Source organism: Herpailurus yagouaroundi, unplaced genomic scaffold (assembly GCF_014898765.1).
Source record: "Herpailurus yagouaroundi ecotype Mexico unplaced genomic scaffold, PumYag 251, whole genome shotgun sequence".
NCBI classification, from domain to species: Eukaryota; Metazoa; Chordata; class Mammalia; order Carnivora; family Felidae; genus Herpailurus; species Herpailurus yagouaroundi.
The window spans coordinates 3,741,531-3,766,400 of NW_024412468.1; the positions used below are offsets into that span (position 1 = coordinate 3,741,531).

At 40.2% G+C, this 24,870-nt stretch overlaps 1 protein-coding gene and 1 pseudogene across 15 annotated transcripts in view; both read left to right on the forward strand.

Moving 5' to 3' along the window:
• The window catches only part of GRIA4 (glutamate ionotropic receptor AMPA type subunit 4), a 474,792-nt gene that overhangs the window by 173,477 nt on the left and 276,445 nt on the right, over nucleotides 1–24,870 (forward strand). The gene's annotated exons all lie outside the window — the stretch shown is intronic.
• On the forward strand, nucleotides 6,053–18,460 carry LOC121020752 (60 kDa heat shock protein, mitochondrial-like; annotated as a pseudogene).

Genomic DNA, 24,870 nt, shown 5'->3' on the forward strand with positions numbered 1-24,870 from the left:
TCCTTCCTTCCTTCCTTCCTTCCTTCCTTCCTTCCTTCCTTCCTTCCCTCTCCCTTTCCTTCCTTCCTTCCTTCCTTCCTTCCTTCCCTCCTTCCTTCCCTTCCTCCCTCCCTCCAGAAGCATGTTTTTGCAGACCTCTAACCCAGACCTCCAGTGTCTTGTTTCTAACTGCTCTAAAATACTTTTTGTTGTACATTCATTACTTCTTGCCCATCCCCTCTCCTAGTGGAAGACTAGGCTTGTCCAATGTCCAAATGCAGTGTCCTACAATCTAAGAATCTAAAATTTAGCTGCCTGTATGAAACAACTTTACTCAGAAGATATTTTCTTGAGAGCCCACTTTGTACCAAATATTCTTCAAGATGCTCAAGAGACAGCATGGACAAGACAGACAGAAACCCTTATCTCCTGACGTTGAGATTTGATTAGGTTGCTTAAAGGAGCCAAACTTTGACCCTAGCCTTATTTGTGTTGTCCATGCTGTTTATTTCTGAGATCAACTTAGAGCACTTTAAAATTAAGTTGTAGCATCTATGTACTTTGGAAACTACTTTGATCTTTATGTTCCATCAAATTAGTAAAACTGAGTAATTATGTTAACCATTTCCTAAATTGAGTGTTGTAATCTTAGAAGTCAATAAGATACTCTGTGTGTGTGTGTATTTAAAAACACCTTTATGTAGGAATTTGTTTTTTTACTTCTAAGTGTGTAACGTTCAGTAAGTTATTTAACTTGTACTAAATTTAGTTTTCATATCTAAAACTGTGGATGGTAGGTTCCATTTAACAGTGTTATTGTGATTATTAGAAATATCGTATGAAAAATGGCCATTAACCGTCTACTTACTATGTCACAAAAGTCTAAACAGGTGTGAAATTTAGGGACTAAAGTTAATTTGCCCAAGGGTGTGTGGCTAGGACGTAGCAGATCTGAACCCAACATCTTGCTTCATGACACCTTTTCTCCAACGGTCAAACTGTGATGACTGGTGTATATTTACATGCCAAAATGCTGTCTCTTCATTTAATTTGGACCGAAATATCTTTAAAATTTTTTTACCCATTTCCCACCTGTGTGTTACCTCGCAGAACTACTGTATTCGGTACCTTACAATTTTTTTTGTTTTGTTTTGTTTTGTTTTGTTTAACAGACCTGGTGTATCTGCCATTTTTTTCTAGCCATTCTCTTCTCTGCTGTGACAGTGTCTGCCCTCATGTTCCATCATTCTTGCTTGGTCTGTGGCATGGCTCCATGGCCAACGTCGGTCTGTGGAATGGCTCCATGGCCAACGACAGTCCAGGGAATGACTCCGTGGCTAACGTCACTGCTGGTCATCAGCATTGGCGTCTTCCCTCTTCTTGTTGAGCTTCTTACGTTTTTATCCTCATGCGAGGGGGAAAACAGATGTCTTTTCTTGTCATGATTCTCCCATTTTTCTTACCTAAATTTGGAGAGAGTGGCCTTACCTAAACAATGCCAATTAATCAGTGTTTCTTTCCCAATCTGTAGCGAAGCAATCTATGACTGTGTTTGAAGCACGATCTTAAAGTCCTCTGATCTTTATAGTTACATTTGTTTGTTTTTATTTCCCATCAAAGAATGGCTGTTTCTTTGACAGGAAATGAGAATTTAGTTTAGATTTTTTTAAATGTATTTTTTGGCTAGGAGCCATTCCTTAATCCTGATGATTTTGGAAACCAAATTCTCAAGGCCTGAAGTATTCAAACTGATTTTGCTCAGCCAGTAACTTGTGAACCCTTTTTTTTTCATTTCTAATTTTATTTAAATCCAAGCCAGTTAATACATAGTGTAATAATGGTTTTAGGAGTAGAATTTAGTGATTCATCACTTACATACAACATTAGCACTCATCCCAACAAGTGTCCTCCTTGGTGCCTATCACCCATCTAGCCCATCCCCCACCCTCCTCCCTCCATCAACCCTCAGTTCTCTGTATTCAAGAGTCTCTTATGGTTTGTCTCCATCTCTGTTTTTGTCTTATTTTTGCTTCCTTTCCCCTATATTCATGTTTTATTTCCTAAATTCCACATAGGAGTGAAATCATATGGTATTCATCTTTCTCTGACTAATTTCTCTTAGAATAATATCCTCCAGTTCCATCCATGTAGTTGCAAATGGCAGGATTTCATTCTTTTTGATCATCGAGTAATATCCCATTGTATATATATACCACATCTTCTTTATCCATCCATCCATCGATGGACATTTGGGCTCTTTCCCTAATTTAGCTATTGTCGATAGTGCTGCTATAAACATTGGGGTGCATGTGTCCCTGTGAATCAGCACTCCTGTATTCTTTGGGTAAATACGTAGTAGTGCTATTGCTGGATCCTGGACAGTTCTATTTATAACTTTATGGGGACCCCCCCCCCCACCATGCTGTTCTCCAGGGTGCCTCCACCAGCTTGTGAACACTTTAAATGCTGCATAGCCTTACTTTCTTGTGTACAATTTTGCATCCTCTGGTTTAAAGTCTTTAATAGATCCCATTGCCCTCTGGATGAGAGGCAAGCAAATCCTTTTAAAAGGCTGAAACCTTTGGCATTTCAATTCTCCTGATAAAATCTCTAGTTCTGTAAAAAGGCAACCTCCCTGACATGTCTGGATGTTTATATTGGCTGCCCCTGCTGCCTGATGCATTGATCTTTCAGTGTCTCTCCCCCATCTCGGGTTTCCTGGGTTACTCACACCGGCTACTGAGGAGTTACTTCATCTTGGAAACTGCCTCCAAGCCCAAAAGACTTGTCAGGCACTTGACCTAGGTTCCTCCAGGGCCCCTGGTGTGCCTCTGAGTAAGACTTTTCACTTGCCTTTATCACTGCCTCTCTCCATACGCTGGGCTACACCCCTCAGGATGAAGGTGGGTCTAATTCTCCTGTGCCTCTACTTGAACATAGGCCACTGAGCCTAACCACAAGGCAGGACCGCAGTAAATCTGTATGAGTCAAACATTTTGTCTTTAATGTGCAAATAGTTGTTGTACAAAGTCATCATATCATACTTGTGGGCTTCCTAGATGCACTCAGAATGTATGAAAAAGAAGTTTGTGTACTAAAGTTGTGTCACATTTGATAATAGAAGCACTCTGTAGTTTGCAAGATACTACTTCTTACTAACACGTAATGTACTGAAATGCTCGCATCTGGTAAGGACTTTTCAAGTTTATTTTATCCTGCATAAAATGCGGTATCTGAGAGATAAAAGAGTAGCATTTTCCTGCTAACATATTTCATATTCTAAAATAACTATTGTTTATATTTTCTAACATAATTATTACTTTATTATTTTCTGGAACAAATAATAAAAAAAAGAAAGCCTTCGGAACACAGTGAGTGACTTTTTGATGATGTGTGAAAAGGCACTTAAAGGTAGTTATTAACCTGTGTTGGGACACAGCATCCCTCTGAAAAGCTGATAAAAGCCATAAGCTCTCTCTCTTCTGCTCCAGAAAAATGCTCAGATGCACATATGCTCACCTACAATTTTTTTTGCCTACAATTTAGGCCTCTTAGGTTTCACTCAAGAAAAATAGGTTAAGAAACCCTAGGCTGAAATCAGCCTGAAAAGAGTGTGGACTCAGCCAGCCAAGAGGTAGGATAAGGTGTAAGGAAGGCCAGCATATTCCAGGTGGTCAGGAAGCCTGGGCTTCGGAAAAGAATGCACCGTGCTTTATGAACCTCTGTGAAATACTCCCTAACTTGAACACTCCCTAACACGATGATCTGAATTGTCTGGAATCAAAACACCTGTGCTCATTCATTCATCGACACATTCAGCTAGCCGCTCTGCTAGAGGATGGGGGCTGGGTGTGGATGGGTTATTATTGTAGACGAGGTGATTCCTCTGCGTTTCTCACGTTCCAGAAATAGGGAAATACCATTCTAGAAATCACGTATCATTCTAGAGATAAGGAAAGTGAATCCATCTCTTTATAGAAGTTTCTGCTAATGTGGCACTGATTTTATACCCAGCAGCCATTTTTCATTTATCACAACTCTTGATTTGATGTGCAGACACATGAAGTTTTTAGTGAATGGTAGAGCCGTAAAATGTAATTTAATTAGGTTACTATTAGGTTACTATAATGAAAATTATTCACGTGACATGTACTCCGTGCAGTAATGGTATAAGGTGACGGTTGAAAGCTTCCTAACAGTGCCCCAAATAGGATGAATATTTTTATGTAGAAATTTAGAGAAAAACGTGGCATCTCTTAATTTGCCTGAAGTCTTTCCTGTGCGTAGGGAAGCCTCAAATTAGGATAACAGTCCTGCGGCTATAGTAGAGCTCAGGTAGGGGTGGAGGTAATTTTAATCCTTGATGCCATTCATTGAGACTCAGACTCGAGTCTGTTTCCCTAGTAACGTAGAACTGCTCACAATAAAACACCAAGGGGAGACTTTGATCAAATCAATGTGCAAGTAATTGCGGCCTTGAGCGCACTGCAGTGAAACCGAGGAAAAGTTCTTGTGTCTCATGTGTCGGGAAACCGGAGAGAATATGCACAGTCACCTCGGAAATGAGGGGACAGCACTGTGTGCATATGGTGCCGCTGTCGGTCATTCTCGGTGATGACCCCGGACGCTCATGACGATGCACGTGCAGGCGTGGTGGAAAGACTGCTCTCTGAACCACGGGCCCTCTCCCTGAGCACATGCCGTGATGATTCTTTGATTTTGCAGCTGCCACCACTATTCACAGAACATGCTGCCGTTTAAAGGGCATCCATTTAGATGGGAAGTCGATCCCAAATCTTCACACAAAAGAGCCACCCAGTCTCTGAATATGCTGTGTCACTTCGGTCTGTCTGTGCCGGCGTCTCCTAACTTCCTCCCGGCTGCAGTGTATTATTTGAGGGTATATACACAACTTCCTCCCAGTACACTTGTCCTCATATCTACTCTTGATTAATGCTGAAATCGTCAAGACTTATGTTTTCATGAATATCGTTTCAACTCGGGGCACATAGTTTCTCTTGATGTAGCCGTTCCCTCGGGAAACCTTTCCTGAAGACCCTTTCCATGTGCTACATGTGCAGGATGGACCGGGGAAAAGACCAGCAGCATCCCTTTGGGTGCTCCAAACTTGCTATTTGATTTTCAGGAGAACCTATGAGCAAGGTTGCTAGAATAACTCAGGAAATAAGCTGTGCTGCCTGGGACGAGATCGTATCACATGACCGTAATGACCTATGAGCATGACCATGACTTCAGGTGTCACCCACCTTCTGGGTCATTTGGGAATGGACACAACATTGGTATCTGTTGCTCTTCCAGTTTTCAAGCAGTGTTTCGTTTTTCCTAAGCCACTCTACCAGAAATAATATTATAACTTTTTCTTTATATTGACACCTTCGACTGTCTACCTCTTTTAGCTCCTGTATTTAAGAATACACTCCTTGAGGGCAAAATCTATGCGTATTCATCTCCGTTTTCCTTCCTAGAGATTGCACAGGACCCTAGCGTATATATCGTGGAGGCACAGTAAAATTTCTTGCTGTTCCATGAGTATGGGAGTATGTTCCTGCTTTGATCCTGCAGAGCCTCTGCCCTTGCTAATCCTTCGGTTGGAGACACTTGTCCCATGGATATCCACACAATGCATTCCCTCAACCCTTCGCCCGGTTGGAACATCATCTCATCAGACAGGCTCATCATAACCACCCTAGTTACCTTAGAAATGGCACAGCTGTCCACCACAGCCCACACCTGACATTCTTCGTACCCTGATTTATCATTCTTCATCACATTTTTCACCATCTGGCATATTAATCGTCTTCCATCACCAAAAGCTCTGTGAAGGCACAAGCTTTGTTTTATTCACTGTTTTATTCCCCATGCCTGGAACAGTGCCTAGGAGCTAGTGGGACACTCGATAAATGTTTGCTGAGTGAATGAATGGATGAATGTTGTAAATCCGTGCGTGTCATATACTGCCTAACAAAGCACGGAGATGTGATAGTTTATTATATGACGCTGGCGTTACAGGGGGAGTGCAGGGAGCTGCTTCTAGAAGCGTCCCTCTGAGATGATGATACAGCTCGCAGCGGCAGAAGCATTTTTGACAACCACCGACCTGATGTGACGCATTAATTATATAACTGTAGACAAAGAGAGGGAAACGAATCCACTCATTTTTGGTATAACTCTTGAGCCTTAGGTAGGTTCCAGAATTTTCCCAGACGGCCTTCCCCTGCTCTACTTAGTGAGACAGTTGCTTTGGCAATTGCAGGCTGATGCCAGGCACGTCTTGTGAAGCCAGAGTACATCACTCCTATTACCAGTTTCACCCCCTTGTGGCCCAATTACGTGCCTCCCTTTTAAGCTTCCCTGCCAGCAATGGTGTGCAAATCCCATGTGACAATTACTTAGATGCTGACAACTTTTCAATGAATACATTTACCCACATGTCCAGGTCAGGGCTGGGCTACCCTCCTTGACAACCTACCCCTAAAATCCAAGCATTCACAGTGACAAATCAGCTCTGTCCTCAAACTGTCCTCTTCTTTCAATTCCCCCTGACCTTAAATTAGTTTGGGCCCCCCTCACGTCTTGTGTAGACAAATGCATTAATTACCTCCTCACTGGCTTTCCTGCCTCTGGTCTGGCTCGTCTGCAGTGCATTCTCCTAACAACACAAAAATGTATATCTATATCAGCGTCTCTGAAGATAAATCTTGAGAGCTAAGTCAGATTCTTGAGCCTGGCATGAGGCAACACGCATGAATAGACACCTGCTCATTTTCCAGCCTCCCAACTACCCCAGATCCCTTTGAGTTCCAGTCATTTTGAGTTACCTAGAAAATCCCTGAAGCAGTTACATTCTGTGTTGACCCTGGACTTTGTGCATGTTATTCCCTACCCTTTGTAAAAGTCCTCTCTCACTTTTACTAGAGTTTATTCCCATTTCTGATGTTTACATTGAAGACTGCCTTATTCAGAGATTTCCTAACCCCCTGAGGCTGAATTAGGGATCTTTTACCCTGCACACTTGTCATACTGTGCTTATCCCTAAGCGCTAAGGGCTGAGAACACGCAGTGCTGAAATGCTTTTCTTTTAAAAAATAAATTTTTTAGGGATGCCTGGGTGGCTCAGTCAGTTAAGTGTCTGACTTTGGCTCAGATCATGGTCTCATGATTCGTGAGTTCGAGCCCCACGTCGGGCTCTGTGCCGCAGCTCAGAGCCTGGAGCCTGCTTCGGATTCCATGTCTCCTCTCTCTGCCCCTTTCTCACTCTCTCTCTCAAAAATAAATAAACACCAAAAAAAAAATTAAAAGTAAATTTTTAATGTTTTATTTATTTTTGAAAGAGATGGAGAGAGAGAGCAGGGGAGGGGCAGAGACAGGGAGACACAGAATCTGAAGGAGGCTCCAGGCTCCGAGCTGTCAGCACAGAGCCCAACGCGGGACTTGAACGCACAAACCGTGAGATCATGACCTGAGCCGAAGTTGGATACTTAACTGACTCAGCCACCCGGGTGCCCCTGAAATGCTTTTCTTACTTTCCTCTTTACCCACTGGACTGCAAATATACCTTCTGAGCTCGACACAGTGCTAGGCACACAGTAAATGTTCAGCATTATGTGTTCAATGAGTTAGTTCTTAATCACAATGAAAGGGTGTTTATATGCATTGGAGATAGTGAGGGATAAGTGTCCATATTTTACCTGCTTAGAAGTCACTTTTGGAAGTTCACAGATCCTTCAAGACAATTAGAGGCTTTACAATACGTACCTGTGTGATTTTAAAGTAAAGCGTTGATCTCAAGGCAGTATGTATCCATTCCATGTCCATCAAGAATTCCGTTCCATTATTAAAGACAGTGTGTGTGTTCATATGAATAGGAAATGAAGTTTATTTAAGGTATTGGCTGGTACTTCCAGCAGGTGTGAGCAAACAATTTTTAACCTCCTTGAATGCAATTAAATAGTGTGGGGAAATCATTGATTAAGATTGCACCTTCTCTTAGCCTCTTCCCCCTGAAAAGTGTTAATTGTTGGATGTGTGACAGCACCTGAAAATGAACAAATTAATAAGCTTACTACACATTCTGACCTGATACTATGGAACTTAAAGATGACTTCCCCTAAAATTGGGGTATGACTTAAAACTATAAACTCTTGGGGCACCTGGTGGCTCAGTTGGTTAAGTGCCTGACTTTGGCTCAGGTTATGATCTCATGGTTCATGAGATCAAGGCCCGCGTCAGGCTCTCTGCTGTCAGCCCAGAGCCTTCTTGAGATTCTCTCCTTCTCTCTCTGCCCCTCCCCACTTGTATGTGTGCGTGCTCTTTCTCTCTCTGTCAATAAATAAATAAATACACACATAAACAAATTTTAAAAAACTACACATTTTCTTATTTATATTTTTCCTGAAGAGTAAATATTTGAGCACAGATATATATTAATTTTTACATAGCCACTTAACATTCTTATGTGAATACTCTTTCTACTCATTGGAGAAAAGTTAACTTATCATTACACCTTCAAAGATAAACTACAAGTTCCAATTAATTAAATAGAAAATAAATGGAAAATAGAATTGAATATCCAAATATTGAGATGAATCTGGAGCACTCCAAGAAAATACAAAGATAAATGGATAAATATAATTGTAAGATAATTTTATTTTACTTATTTTTTAGAATATGTGTTTAATGTTTATTTATGTTTGAGAGAGACAGAGAGAGAGGAAGGGGCAGAGAGAGAGGGAGACACAGAATCTGAAGCAGGCTCCAGGCTCCGAGCTGTCAGCACAGAGCCCCACACGGGGCTCGAATCCGTGACCCGGGAGATCATGACCTGAGCCAAAGTCACTCAACCGACTGAGCCCCCCAGGAGCCCCAGATAATTTTAAATGCATGTGTATATATACTTACAAAACCAAACAAAAATAATAGTGATCATAAAGATAATAGGAAAACCAAAGAATGAGGAAAATGTAAAACTAATGGCTGGTGGAAAGGGAATGGAAAAAAACTCATACAATAAAATAGTTTTTAGGTATTAACAAATCGCAGTACTAAGAATACATAACACATATAGTGTTTTCTAACAGTGAGAGATAATTGACATACAGCCTTGTGTATTGTAGGGTGTGGCCCACGTTGGTTTGATACACTCCTATGTTGCAGTATTATTACCACCATAGCACTCACTACGACCTCTGTCATGTCTCATCATTACCATTTCCTTTTTATGATGGGAACAACTACTTAAAGTCTCTTAGCAGCTTTGAAATGTACAATACTAAATTGTTTATAATCCCCATTCTCTGCCTCGTGTCTCTAGGAATTACGTATCTACTGGTTGCAAGTTTATATCCTTAAACAACACTCCCCAAATTTTTCCACCCCCAACTCCCTTGTAACCATCATTCTATTTTCTGTTTTTATGAGTTTGTTTGTTTGTTTGTTTACTTGTTTAGATTGCATATATATGTGATATCATACAGTATTTGTCTTTCTCTGACTAGTGTCATTCAGCATAATCCTTTTTAAGTCTGTCCATGTTGTTGCAATGGTAGGATTTCTTTCTTCTTCATGACTGAATATTATTTCACTATATGTATATACCACATCTTCTTTATCCATTTATCTGTTGATGGATACTTTGGTTGTTTCCATATCTTAGATATTATGAATAATGCTGCAAAACTATGGGAGTGTACACATCTCTTCTTTGTCCTGTTTTCATTTCCTTTCCGTATACAGGCATACCTCGGAGGTATTGTGGGTTCATTTCCAGACCACCACGATAAAGCAAGTCAAATAAATATTTTGGTTTCCCAATACATATAAAAGTTATGTTTATGCTATACTGTAGTCTGTTGAGTGTGCAATAGCATTATGTCTAAAAAGCAATGTGCATATCTTAATTTTAAAAGACTTTTATTCCTAAAATTTGTTAACCACCATCTTAGCTTTCCGTGAGTGAGAATCTTTTTGCTGGTGGAGGGTCTTGCCTGATGTTGAGGACTGCTGACCCTTCAGGGTGGTGCTGCTGAAGGCTGAGGTGGCCATGGATATTTCTTCAAATAAGACAGCAGTGAAGCTTGTGCCCCATTGATTGGCGGTTCCTTTTATGAACATTTCTCTATAGAATGCAGGTCTGTTTGATATATTTTACCCACAGCAGAACTTCTTTCAGAATTAATCTCTCTTCTCAACTTCTGCTGCTGTTTCATCAACTTAGTTAATGTCATATTCTAAATCATTGGTTGTCATCTCGACAGTCTTCACAGCATCCTCACCAGTAGATCCATCTCAGGAAGCCACTTGCTTTGCTTGTCCATAAGAAGCAATGCCTCATCTGCTGACGTTTTATCACGAGATTGAAGCAATTCAGTCACATATTGAGGCCCCACTTCTCATTCTCCTTTTCTTGCTGTTCCCACCACATCTGCAGTGACTTCCTCCACGTAAGTCTTGAATCCCTCAAAGTCGTCCATGAGGGTTGGAATCCACTTCTTCCAAACTCATGTTAATGTTGACATTTTGACCATGAAACATGAATGTTTTTATTGACATCAAGACAAGTGAATCCTTTCCAGAACGTTTTCTATTTACATTGCCCAGACACATCAGAGGAATCACTGTCTATGGCAACTAGAGCCTTACAAAATGTATTTCTTAAACAGAACTTGAAAGTTGAAATTACTTCTCGATCCATGGGCTGCAGAATGGGTGTTGTGTTAGCATGTATGAAAACCACATTGATGTCATTGGACATCTCCATCAAAGCTCTTGGGTGACCAGGTGCATTGTCAATCAGCAATAACATTTTGAAAGGGGTCTTTTCTGAGTACTGGATCCTAATAATGGGCTTAAAATATTCAGTAAATGATGTTGTAAACAAATGTGCTGTCATCCATGCTTTGTGGCTCCATTTATAGAAGAGAGGCACAGTAGATTGAGCATTATCCTGGAGGGGACTAGGATTTTCAGAGTGGAACATGACCATAGGCTTCAACACTGAGTTACCAGCTGCATTAACCCTTAACAAGAGAGTCAGCCTGTCCTGTGAAGCTCTGAGGCCAGGCATTGACTTCTCTCTAGCTAGGAGAGTTCTAGAAGTCATCTTCTCCTTAGAGAAGGCTGTTCCATCTACATCAAAACTCTTTTGTCTAGCGTAGTTCCCTTCATTAGTTCCCTTAGCTGGGCCTTTTGAATAACAACTCACTGTAGGCTCTACATCAGCATTTGCTGCTTCACCTTCACTTTCATGTTGCAAAATGGCTTCTTTCCTTAAGCCTCACAAACCAGCCTCTGCTCGCTTCACACTTTTCTTCTGCAGCTTCTTCTCTCTCGGTCCTCACGTAACTGAAGAGAGTTAGGGCCTTGCTCTGGGTTAGGCTTTGGCTGAAGGGAATGTTGTGGCTGGTTCTTCTTCTATCCAGACCACTAGAACTTTCTCCATATCAGTAAGAAGGCTGATTTTTTTTAATCATTTCTGTGTTCATTGAAGTAGCACTTTTCATTTTCTTCAAGAACTTTCTCTTGTTCTTCACAACCTGGCTAACTAACTGTGTGGCACTAGAGGCCTAGCTTTTGGCCCATCTTGGCTTTCTATATGCCCCCCTCCCTGAGCATAATCGTCTCTAGCTTCTGATTGAACGTGAGAAATGTGATTCTTCCTTGCACTTGAACACTTAGATGCCACTGTAGGGTTAACTGGCCTAATTTCAATATTGCTATGTCTCAGGAATAGGGAGGCCTGAGGAGAGAGAGAGAGAAATGAGGGAATGGGTAGAGCAATCGACACGAGCGTCAAGGAGCCAGGACCAACGTTAAAGGGGTTTCCATGGTTTTTTTCTAGGAGTTTTACAGTATCAGATCTTATGTTTATATCTCTAATCCATTTTGAGAAAATTTTTCAGTGTGGTGTAACATCAGGGTTCAGTTTCAAGCTTTCAGGAATAGGGAGGCCTGAGGAGAGAGAGAGAAATGAGAAATGAGTATAGCAATCAACACGAGCGTCAAGGAGCCAAGACCAACGTTAAAGACGTTTCCATGTTTTTTTTCTAGGAGTTTTACAGTATCAGATCTTATGTTTATATCTCTAACCCATTTTGAGAAAATTTTTCAGTGTGGTATAATACCAGGGTTCAGTTTAAAGCTTTTCCATGTGGTTATGAGTTTTCCCAGCACCATTTGTTATAGAGATTATCCTTTCGCCATTGAGTGTTCCTGCCTTCCTTGTCAAATACTAGTTGACAATAGATGTAGGAGTTTATTTCTGGGCTCTTGATTCTGTTCCATTGGCCTATGGTATGAAATCAACAAGTGTGATGCCTCCAGCTTTGTTATTTCTCATGATTGTTTTGGCTCTTTGGGGTCTTTTGTGGATTCATACAAATTTTAGGAGAGTTTTCTTTCTTTTCCTATGGAAAATCCCATTGGACTTTTGATAGAAATTGCATGGAACCTATAGATGTCTTTGAGTACTATGTGTCTTTTAACAACATTATTTTTTCTGATCCACATGACAGGGTATTTTTCCATTTATTTGTGTCTTCTTCAAGTCATGTTGTTTTCATTATACACCTCTTTCCTGACATTGGTTAAATTTATTCCTAAATATTTTATTGTTTTTGAGGCTGTTGTGAATGTCATAGTTTCTTAATTTCTTTTTCAGATGTTTTGTTATTATTGTATAATTGTTAGTGCTCCTGATTTCTGTATGTTTATTTCATACACGATACTGATTCATTTATATTGATTGTTTAATAGGAATTATTTTGTAGGTTATAATCTCTTAATATATGGCTGCTTTTAGGATTCTCTCTGTATCTTTGGTTACTGGCAGTTTCGTTATCATGTGTCTTACGGAAGGTTGTTTGCGTTGAGATAATAAGATGATCTCTTAGCTTTACGAAGTTGGATGCCCAATTCTGTCCCAAGGCTTGGGAGGTTGTGAGATATTATTTCTTTAAGTAAATGTTCAGCCTCCTTTACCCTCTCTTGTTCTGGATCCCTGATTACCCTAATATTTGTTCTTTTTTTTTTTTTTCAATGTTTATTTTTGAGAGAGAGAGAGAGCATGCAGAGGAGGGGCAGAGACAGAGGGAGACACAGAATCTGAAGCAGCCTCCAGGCTGTCAGCACAGAGCCTGATGTGGGGCTCGAACTCACAAACCTGAGTTTGAGAGATCATGACCTGAGCCGAAGTCAGACATCTAACCGTCTGAGCCACTCAGGCGCCCCAATATTTGTTCTTTTGATGAAATCCCATAGATCACATAGATATTCTCTTTTCTACATTATTCTTTGTTCTCCTCTAAATGATTTATTTACAAACTCCTACCCTCCAAGTTGCCTCTTCTGTCTTCCAGTTGTTATGCTCGCTGCAGATGCATTTTAAATTTCATTCATTGCATTCTTCAGCTCCAGAATTTCTGCATTTTTTTTTGTGATTTTGTTGAATTGCCTTTCTGAGTTTCCTTGTAGCTCACTGAGTTTTTCAAAAACAACTATTATGAATTCTTTTTTTTTTAATTTTTAATGTTTATTTTTGAGAGAGAGAGACAGACAGACAGAGACAGAATGTGAGTAGGAGAGGGGCAGAGAGAGAGGGAGACACAGAATCTGAAGCAGGCTCCAGGCTCTGAGCTGTCAGCACAGAGCTCAATGTGGGGCTTGAACCCATGAGCCGTGAGATCATGACCTGGGCCAAAGTTGGGTGCTCTACCTACTCAGCCACCCAGGCACCCCAGCTATTTTGAATTCTTTATCAGCTAGTTCATAAAACGTCATTACCTTGAGCTCAGTTATTGGAGAATTATTATTATCTTTTGATGATAACATGCCTTCTTGGTTTTTCATGTTTCTTGTATTTTTAACACTGCTGCCTTTGCATCTGAAGTAGCAAAATTCTCTCCTAGTTGCCTCTAGGTAGGGAGGGGTATTCTGTTCAATGGTGCTGTTATTACCTGGGGTTTTCAGTCTTTGTAAGGGTAATTCCACTCTTCCTGCTCCCTCTTGTGGCACAGTTCTTTTTTTTTTTTTTTTTTAAGTTTATTTATTTATTTTGAGAGAGAGAGAGACAATGAGTATGGAAGGGGCAAAGAGAGAGGGAGAGAGAGAATCCCAAACAGGCTTCACACTGTCAGTGCAGAGCCCAACATGGGGCTCGAAATCACGAACCGCGAGATCATGACCCAGGCCAAAATCACGAGTCAGAGGCTTAACTGACTGAACCCCCCTGGCGCCCCTGGCAGAATTCTAAATTAGTTTTTATGTCTTTTATGTCTTTTTATGTATTCTCCCACCTAGCTACTAGAAAGCTCTCTGTAATTTTCCAGAAGGTGGCACTGTAGCTCAAATTTGTGATTTCTCCGTTGCCCACAGACCCTGGCCTGCTTTGGGCCTCTCAGCTGCTGTACTTAGGGGCGCACCCAAAGAGCCCACTCAGTGTGTGAGTAACACTTGGGGCATTGAGGGTGCCTGCAGACCAGGTAGAGAGACCCTCAGGTGAGGGGCATCCAGGGGCTCATGGGAGGGCTTCCTCCTGAAGTCCTGAAGAAGCAGGAACTGCATCCCCTCCATGCTCATTCATACTCTTACCTGCCTCTTTGCAGATCTCCTCCCTTCCCCCAGTCACAGAGGTCCTGTCTTAGTTTTCCGGGTGCTGCTGGAGAGAATGGGCAGTCACTCACCACGCTCCTTTTCTTCACTAGAAGGGGTCACCATCACTTGATAGTGCAGTTCCATGCATTGTTGCTGTGTGTGTGTGGGGGGAGGGGGGGTGGTTCTTCTTACTATTTCCACAGCATCCACACTCACATATACGTGTTTTCTCCAAATGCATGAGAAGCCAGACTTCTGGGATTCCTCTCTGAACCGTGGCCGCCCATGTCTTCACTCTCCAGGTTTCTTTCCTGACCTTGACTGGAGGGGCTGAGGCAGGTGCTCTGCTCTTCAAGCTCTATAGCCTGAGCGGGGAGGGGGCAAAGGCCCCATAGAAAGAAAAGTGGCTAGTGTGGTTAAAGCCCACAAAGTGGCCGTCTGTGAGGGCCAGAAGATGGGGGACTGGGTGGGCCTAATTAGGAATTCGGTCTTCATCTTAATAAATGCAGAAGCTTTTCAAAATCTTTGAAAGAGGGGCGCCTGGGTGGCGCAGTCGGTTAAGCGTCCGACTTCAGCCAGGTCACGATCTCGCGGTCCGTGAGTTCGAGCCCCACGTCGGGCTCTGGGCTGATGGCTCAGAGCCTGGAGCCTGTTTCCGATTCTGTGTCTCCCTCTCTCTCTGCCCCTCGCCCGTTCATGCTCTGTCTCTCTCTGTCCCAAAAATAAATAAACGTTGAAAAAAAAAAATTAAAAAAAAAAAAAATCTTTGAAAGAAAATGAACAAATTTACATTTTTTAGAGATAACTCTGGATCCAATGTAGAGAGAGCATTGGAGGAGGACATGGGTATTTGCTGAGAGTTTCTCAAGCAGCCTAAGAAAGATGTGGATGAGTGGGGGAAAAACCCTATAACAACTCCAGCAAAGAAGATGAAGTATTTAAGTGATAAGAAACTTCATGAAGAAAATTTTAAAACAAAACAGAAAGACACAGGAGAGGACTTGAACAGGTGGACAGACATTTCCTTTTCTTGTATTAGATTATGCAATGTTACAAAAATTTCAGTTCTTCCTAAATTAATTTATAAACGTAACTCAGTCCTTATCAAAACACGAGCAGTTGGGGTGTGTGTGTGTGTGTGTGTGTGTGTGGTATAAGACAAATTGATAATCAAGTTCATATGGAAAAACATTTAAGAAGAAGCAGGAAAACACTGAAAAAGAAAATCTATGAGAAGCTCTGAACCCCTCCCCCTCCCCTGGATATAAAGGTATAAAGGTGTACTTCAAAGTACCCATAATTAAATTAGTGTGGCACTGACACATAAGCAGACAGTGAGACCAGGGGGAGTAGAAAACCCAGAAATAGATCTAAGTACGTAAGGAACATATTCTATGATACAGCTACTCTCTTTGGGTTATTACTGGGACACAGATGGACTTTTTTTTTAATGTTTACTTATTTTTGAGAGGGGGGGAGAGAATGAGCAGGGGAGGGGCAGAGAAAGAGGGAGACACAGATCTCAAAGCAGGCTCCATGCTATGCACTGTTAGCACAGAGTCTGATGCAGCACTTGAACTCAAGACCTGCAAGATCATGACCTGAGCTCAAGTCGGAGGCTTAACCAGCTGAGCCAACCATGCACCCCAGATGGACTTTTTAAGTAATGGTTGTAAGAACATCTGAGTAACCATTTGGAAAAAAATTTTTGATACAGTTCTTATAAGATATATCAGAGTAAACTCCAGAGATCAAGAATTTAAACATAAAAAATGAAAACATGTAAGAACTAGAAGAACACAGGGATGAATGTCTTCACAATATCATAGATAATTGATAAACTAGAAGAAAATATTTGTAGCTTGTAACACAAAGAGCTAATAATCTCAATATATTAAGAACTCTTAAAATCAAAGAAAAAGAAACTGAAAAACAATGGAAAATATGAAATAGACATCCGCACAAACTCACACATATAAAAAAGATAAAAATGGCCCTTAAGTATAATATCTTTTCAAGTTCAAACATACTTAGAAAAATACAAATTAAAATAATGTCATTTCTCAGTGATCAGATGGGTAAAAATTAAAAAGTATGACAACATATCCTCTTGGTGAGGCTGTGGCTAAACAGGGAGTGTCCTATATTATTAGTGAGAATGTAAACTGGCACAGTCCTTCTGGTGGAAGTTTAATAACAGAACTTTATATGTGTGTATGGTTTGATCAAGCAATCCCACTACTAGGAATCTGTTCTGAAAGGTACTCCTCGAATACTATATTTACACAAGGTTCTTCCCTGCAGGGTTATTTGATTTGTATCATATCAGAAGCAATTAAATTGCCCATACACAGGATAGTGTTTGATTAAAGTATGATGCATCCACACAGTAGAGTACCAAGAAACTGAAAAAGAATGAAGACCTGAATGAAATAATATGGGGACATTTCCAAGACTTATTGTTAACATTCAAAACAAAAATGTGCATGGTGCATGCAGATTGCCAGGCCTGGGCCACCAGGAAAGGGATGGAAGCCACTGGGTGACACAGACGGTGACATAGCACAGAGAGGGGGCACGGACTGATTGCTCTGTGTGCTGAGCACTGCCTCCCTTGCCTCTTCAGGTGCACGCCCACAGCCTCACCAGGTGAGGCCACTGTGCAGGCAATGGTTCCTCGTCTCACTCAGGCTTATGCCAAAGATGTAAAATTTGGTGCAGGTATCTGAGCCTTAATGCTTTGAGCTGATGCTGGAGTGATGATTAGCAATTATTAGTGAGTGAGTAGTCCCAGAGTATCAGTCTCAATTGACTTAAAGGATAAAGATAACAATGTGTGGACTCTACTTGTTCAAGATGTTGCCACTAACACAAAGAAAAAGACCAGAGATCCCCCACCACTGCTACCACATCAGTATCCTCTCTTGCCAAGGAAGGCTTGGAGGTTAGCCAAGGTGCTAATCTAGTGGAAATTAGGAAAGGTGTGGTGTTAGCTGTAGATGCTGTGATTGATGAATTTAAGAAGCAGTTCAAACCTGTGTTGAGCCCCAGAGAAATCACTTAGGTTGCTATTATTTCTGCAAGCCAAGAAATGAGCAATATCATTTCTTATACAGTGAAAAAGATTGAAAGGAAGGATGTAAAGACACCAAAAGATGGGAAGCACTGAATAATGAATTATAAATTACTGGATTGTAGTTTGATTATGTTTCTTCATACTTAGTATACATCAGAAGCTCAGAAATGTGAATGCCTGTGTTCTACTGGGTGAAAAGAAAATGTCTGGTGTCTACTCCATTATACCTGCAGTTGAAATTATCAATGCTTATTGTAAGCCCTTCATAATAATTACTGAAGATGTTAATGGAGAAGCTCTAAATACACCCATTTTGAATAGTCTAAAACTTGGTTTTCAGATTATAGCAGTCAAATCTCCAGGTTTTGGTGACAATGGAAAAACCTACTTAGACACATGGCTATTGATGCTGGTGGTTCAGTGTTCAGAGAAGAAAGGTTGACCCTAAATCTTGATGCTCAGTCACACACTTAGGAAAAGTTGGATAGAGATGTCATTGTGACCAAAAATTAGCCAGTGTGCTTGAAGGGAAAAGGTAACAGACTCAAATTGAAAAATCTATTCAAGAAATCATTGAGCAGTTACATATCATAACTGGTAATTATGAAAAGGAAAAATTGAATGAATATCTTGAAAAACTTCTAGATCGAGTAGCTCTGCTGCAGGTTGGTGGGACAAGTGATGTGGAAGTGAATGAAAAGAAAGACCTGCATATGCCCTCAATACTACATATAAGCTGTTGAAGAAGGCGTTGTTCTGGGAGGGGGTTGTGTTATTCTTCAGTGCATTCCAGCCTGAGACTTGCTAATTCCAGCTAATGAAGATATTTTCAATGATACAGAAATTACTAAAAGAACACTCAAAATTCTTGCAAACAGGGTGTGTGGGTGGCTCAGTCAGTTAAGTGTCCAACTCTTGATTTCAGCTCAGGTCATGATGTCATGGTTCATGGGATACAGCCATGCATCGGGCTCTGCTTTGACAGCATGGAGCCTGTTTGGGATTCTGTCTCTCTGTCTCTCTCTGTCTCTGTCTCTCTGTCTCTCTCAAAATAAATAAAGAAATAAACGTTTAAAAATATGCTTACAAAGGTCATTACTAAGAAAGTAGTTGTTGTAGGATCATTGATAGTTGAGATAATTATGCTAAGTTTCTCAAAAGTTGGTTCTGATACTCTCCTTGGAGATTTTGTGAATGTGATGGAGAAATGAATCATTGATCCAACCAAGTTAATAAGAACTGTTTTATCGGGTGCTGAAGAGAAGGACCATGGAACAGGTGGAATGGTCAGGGAGGATATGTTCTACTTTCTAGAATAGTGCTTCACCATTACTAATAAACTATGACAGGGTGCTTGAGGCCATGTTTCTCACCAGTAATTTTAGAGAAGTCAGTTAAAGAAGTTGAAAAGGCTGGCTGATGTTAAGAAATTCAATATACCCATAGTTACTAGTTTCATTTAACAATATAGAATGATCTATCACTGCCATTGTCCATGCCTACAGATAATTTATTTTGTATTGTTAAATACAAGGCTATTTGTACATTCACCAAAAAAAAAAAAAATGAACAAACAAGAAATACATTGTGAAGGTGTCTATAATGTGCTATTCTTTATGTAATGAAAAAGGGAGAATGAGAAAATACACATTTATCCACTAATGTCTTCAAAAGAAATATAGAAAAATAAACCAGAAACTAATGAGATCGGTTGCCAACATAAGTTGGGTAGGAGTGGCAGTTCAAGAATGTGAACAGAATGAAACTTCTCTTCGTTTTCTGTATAGCACTGTCTTTTAGGACATACCCCAAAACATAAATAAATAAAACCGACCAGGATGTGGGGGAACCCAAAATAGAATACAAAAAAATAACAAATTTACCTGACGGTGTTATAAATGAATGGCATAACTATATCGAAGGGGGTAGAGAAGACAATAATTAAGTGATGTGAGGGACAAATTTTGATTGCATACCATATGCAAATATATCCCCCACCACATACACTATATTGTGTAAATTTGTTTTTAAACGTATTGACTAGAGATTCTGAAATACTATGTGCATACTAAGATTTAGCAGATAGGTAAATATATTGTAGGTAATAAGAGCCGGGTTACAAATAAGAAAAGGGGAAATGCTAGAAAGAGCCCTAAAATTGGACGTGTAAGTATGAACCCATGGCTTCAATATATATACAGAACCTTAGGTATAGAAATAATTACAATATGTATGTGTGTGTTGAGTGTCCATACATGTGTTTCCTAGCTCTGTCTACTGAGAAGATCTGGAGGCAAGAACATTCCAGGGACAATGAAGACACCTGGCATCCAGATCTTAATTCCTGAATAGCATTCTACAATTAAAGGACAATGACTTTTAGAAACATGGGTGATTACAAGGGCACCTGGGTGGCTCAGTCGGTTAAGCATCTGACTTCAGCTCAAGTCATGATCTCGTGATTCGTGAGTTCAAGCTCCGCATCAGGCTCTGTGCTGACAGCTCAGAGTCTGGAGCCTGCTTTGGATTCTGTGTCACCTTCTCTCTCCGCCCCTCCCCCACTCATGCTTGGTCTCTCTCTGTCTCTCAAAAAATAAACAAACATTAAAAAAAAAAGAAAAAAGGATGGTAACAGGGCTAAAACAGATAAAATATAGGATGAGGCAAGATCATCTTGTATCAGAAAGCAAGGAAATGTTTATAAAATGATTGGGTAAATCATGAGGCAAAGGATTCAGTAGCCAACTTACAGAAGCTACCAATGGCCAAAATCTGGGACAATGTGAACAAAACAACAAAGAACAAGTAATGGTCATAAGGTTAGACAACCAAAGAATAAGTAAATATCCATGAGTCCCAAATGATGTCAACAGTAAAGAACTGAATAAATAAGTAAATAGGGGAGAAGAGACAGCCCTTGTCTACAATATAGTTGCAATGAATAATGTAGAAGAAAGGATGCAAACAGAAAATCACGGGTAAGCAAACAAAACGGTAATTGTTGCAGGAAAGAATTATTGATGGATGCTAAAACTAATAGGTGAAGCTATGATAAGAAACAGGATGTCTGAGTTGTCTCTAAGTATTTCTCCACAAAATACTTCTTAATAATTGAGGGGTGGAAATGCACCTTGCCCCTGGAGAAATCTGGCGGACACCATCTTATCCCAGTGACTGAAGTTGACATCACCAGTTATTAAGACCTGCCAGCATCGTGTACCTCTACCCTGTGGAAGGCACAAGGGTACAGCATTTCTTCTGTGGTATTTCTGCCACATGTGACAACATCAGACTCTGAAATTAGGAAGCATTGTAAAAGACACAGGGAGGGACGGAAAAGGACAGCTGTTGAGGGTGCTTTGGGTTACGATACCAACAGTGGAGGTAGAGGTGAGAGAAATGAACTGTAAGAAAAATAGCAAGTCGGGGCGCCTGGGTGGCGCAGTCGGTTAAGCATCCAACTTCAGCCAGGTCATGATCTCGCGGTCAGTGAGTTCGAGCCCCGCGTCGGGCTCTGGGCTGATGGCTCGGAGCCTGGAGCCTGTTTCTGATTCTGTGTCTCCCTCTCTCTATGCCCCTCCCCCGTTCATGCTCTGTCTCTCTCTGTCCCAAAAATAAATAAACGTTGAAAAAAAAATTAAAAAAAAAAAAAGAAAAATAGCAAGTCAACAAAACTTGATAAAACAGGATTTAAGGTGGTGTATTCTAAAAAAAATTTTTTTTAATGTTTTATTTATTTTTGAAACAGAGAGAGACAGAGCATGAACGGGGGAGGCTCAGAGAGAGGGAGACACAGAATCGGAAACAGGCTCCAGGCTCTGAGCTGCCAGCCCGGAGCCCGACGCGGGGCTCGAACTCACGGACCGCGAGGTCATGACCTGAGCCAAAGTTGGCCGCCCAACCGACTGAGCCACCCAGGCGCCCCAGAACTAATGTTTTTGAGGGTTTTTTGGATAAATATCCAGCAGTGGAATCGCTGGATCATATGGTAGTTCTATTTTTACTTTTTGAGGAACCTCCATACTGTTCTCCACAGTGGCTGCCTCAGTTGACATTCCCACCAGCAGTGCCTAAGGATTCCCTTTTAACCACTTCCTACCTGACCCTTGCTGTCTCTTGTCTTCTTGATACTAGTCCTCCTGACAGGTGTGAAGTGGTATATCTCATGCGGTTTTGATTTGCCTTTCCCTCAAAATTAGTGATGTTGAGTATCTTTTGTTGCGTCTGTGGCCATCTGTAGGTCTTCTTTGGAAAAATCTCTATTCAGATCCTGTGCATATTTTTTAATCTGGTTGTTTTTATGGTGTTGAGTTGTATGAGTTTTTCATATATTTTAGATATTAACCCTTTACCAGATACATAATTTGCAAATACCTTTTCCCATGTGGTTGTTTGTGTCTTCATTTTATTGATGGTTTCCTTCACTGTGGAAAAGCTTTTTAGCCTGATATTGTCACAATTGTTTATTTTTGTTGCTCTTGCTGGAGGATACCTATGTAAGAAAATATTGTTAAGACCAATATGGAAGAGTTTACTGCCTACATTTTCCTTTAGATGAGTTTTTTTTTTCTTTTCTTTTTTTTAACCTAGAAAAAGCTTTGAATGAGTTATCTATAAATAAATCACTATAGTCCAGGTTTAAAAGTCCTTTTGGCCTCAGGCCATTCCTCATAACTAGTGAATGCCCATATAATGTGAACATAGTACACAAAAGAAAGAAAGAGAGAAAGAAAGAAAGAAAGAAAGAACGAAAAACATTTTTTAAAAGAGCAATGAAAAATGACTTTGTAAAGAGAAACCATACATTAAATTTAGAAATACTGTAGAAAGGTAAATATTACTGGTTTTTTTTTAATTATGTGATGAGCTGTTGAATTTCATGATGGAAATGGAGAAATAAGTATTTATCTTTAGAAATCTGAGTAAACCTCTTCTACTAAGTAACAGGTTGCTACTGCAATGTAATATATAGAAAAAACTATTCTGAATACATTTAATCCTGTGCGTATGGACACACAAAGGAAATTCACAAAATGAAATCATTTGGTAAAATGATAGGATTATGGGACTTTCTCAGATTTTTCTCTCTAGTGCTTTTATAAGTAAGAGCCATACTTAATTTACAGAAACACCAACAGGTATTATGCATTCTAATTTTACCTGCAGGTGTTCATTCTTTCCTGCACGATCTCTGGGGGATAATGTCCTTCGGTAAATTTTCAACTACCTGCCTCTTTACATTGTACAAGAAGCTTTGTACTTTAGTATTGTTGTTAAATTACTCAGGGAGGGGGCACCTGGGTGGCTCAGTTGGTTAAGCCTCTGACTTTGGCTCAGGTCAAGATCTCGTGGTTCTTGAGTTCAAGCCCTGCACCAGGCTCTGTACTGACAGCTCTCTCTCTTTCTCTATCTCTCAGAAGTAAATAAACACACACACACAAAATTTTTTAAATTAAATTACTCAAGGAAAATAGTTCAGGAATTATTAATTAATTGATGCTAATTAAGAGCATAAAATATTTTAAAGATGCATAAACAGAAACAGAATGGAAATTAAAAGTAGCTTGAGGCCACCGAAATAACTAAAGTACAACTTAAAAATTATTAGCGGGGCGCCTGGGTGGCGCAGTCGGTTAAGCGTCCGACTTCAGCCAGGTCACGATCTCGCGGTCCGTGAGTTCGAGCCCCGCGTCAGGCTCTGGGCTGATGTCTCGGAGCCTGGAGCCTGTTTCCGATTCTGTGTCTCCCTCTCTCTCTGCCCCTCCCCCGTTCATGCTCTGTCTCTCTCTGTCCCAAAAATAAATAAAAAACGTTGAAAAAAAATTAAAAAAAAATTATTAGCAACGGACCCAGAGGACGAGTAGTGAATACAGCTGCAGGGAAGAATTACATGTGCCCTGGGCAGGCTTGGACCTTGGGTAATACTTCACTGAGCACAGCTGTGCTCAGCTAATTTTGTTTGTTACCATTACAATATAGAAACCACTAAATTTAGAAAGGCCTGGAGACAAAGTCTATAAGATTTAGGATTTACAAAATAGTTTTTGAAGTGCTGGTATGTGAGAATTGTAGAAATTCTATCTCAACTTCCCAAGTTAAATTTACAGAAACATTATTACTTAGAGGCTACATTTGATAAAAACTAAAGATAATTTTTATTGTTCTTTTGGTGGTAGATAAGTCTCTTAAGTGTTTTTAGTTTCATTTATTTTTAGTTTTCATTAGAGGGTAGTCGACATACGATGTTACATTATTTCAGGTGCACAACACAGTGATTCAGCATCTCTGTATGTTATGTTTTGCAAACCACAAGTGTAGCTCCCATCTATCAGCATGCATGCTATCACCATATCCTTGACTGTATTCTTTATGCTGCGCCTTTTATCCCCGTGACTTACTCAGGCCATACCCACATGCTTGTACTTCCCTCTCCCCTTCACCCATTTTGCCCACCCCACACCCCCAGCCTCCTGGCAACCCTCAGTTTGTTCTGGGGATTTATAGGTCTGATTCTGGTTTTGTTTTTTTGCTTTTTAGTCATTGATTATCTCAAGCTTATTTGAGTAATTTTTAAACTAAAAGTTACAAGAATTAACTTGCAAATTCTTTAAACTTGAAGAGCAAATAGAAACAATTAACATATAATTGAGAGTCAAAGCTATCGGTGCACTTTTTATGTAAAAGAAATTGTACTAGGGGCACCTGGCTGCCTTATTCAGTGAAGCGTGCAAATCGTGATCTCAGGATTGGGAGTTCAAGCCCCATGTTGGGTGTACAGATTATGTAAAAATAATAATAATAAAAAAAGAAATTGTTGTACAGAATTTGTGTCGTAAAATTAGACTGAACTCAATTTCTCAATGTCATCACAATCTGATAACAATCTGACTTTTACACAACTGAGGTGACTACTTTTCTTACAATAAGTAGGTGGACAAGTCCCCATAGAAAATGACATCTTTCTGACACCAATTAGCAGTGGTGTCATCATCAGCTGATCCTCATACCTAAATATTATCAGACATAAGATTGGTGTAGTCAATTATAAAATAATATTAATTATCATACAAATTGTAGTTGGCTCACATACGATAAACCCATATTAAGAGATGTATTTCCAAGTGATTATTTTATTTAAGGTCGTCAGGAATCTATATTGTTCAAACCAGACATGCCAATGCAGACATTTGTGGAAACGAATTAGCATC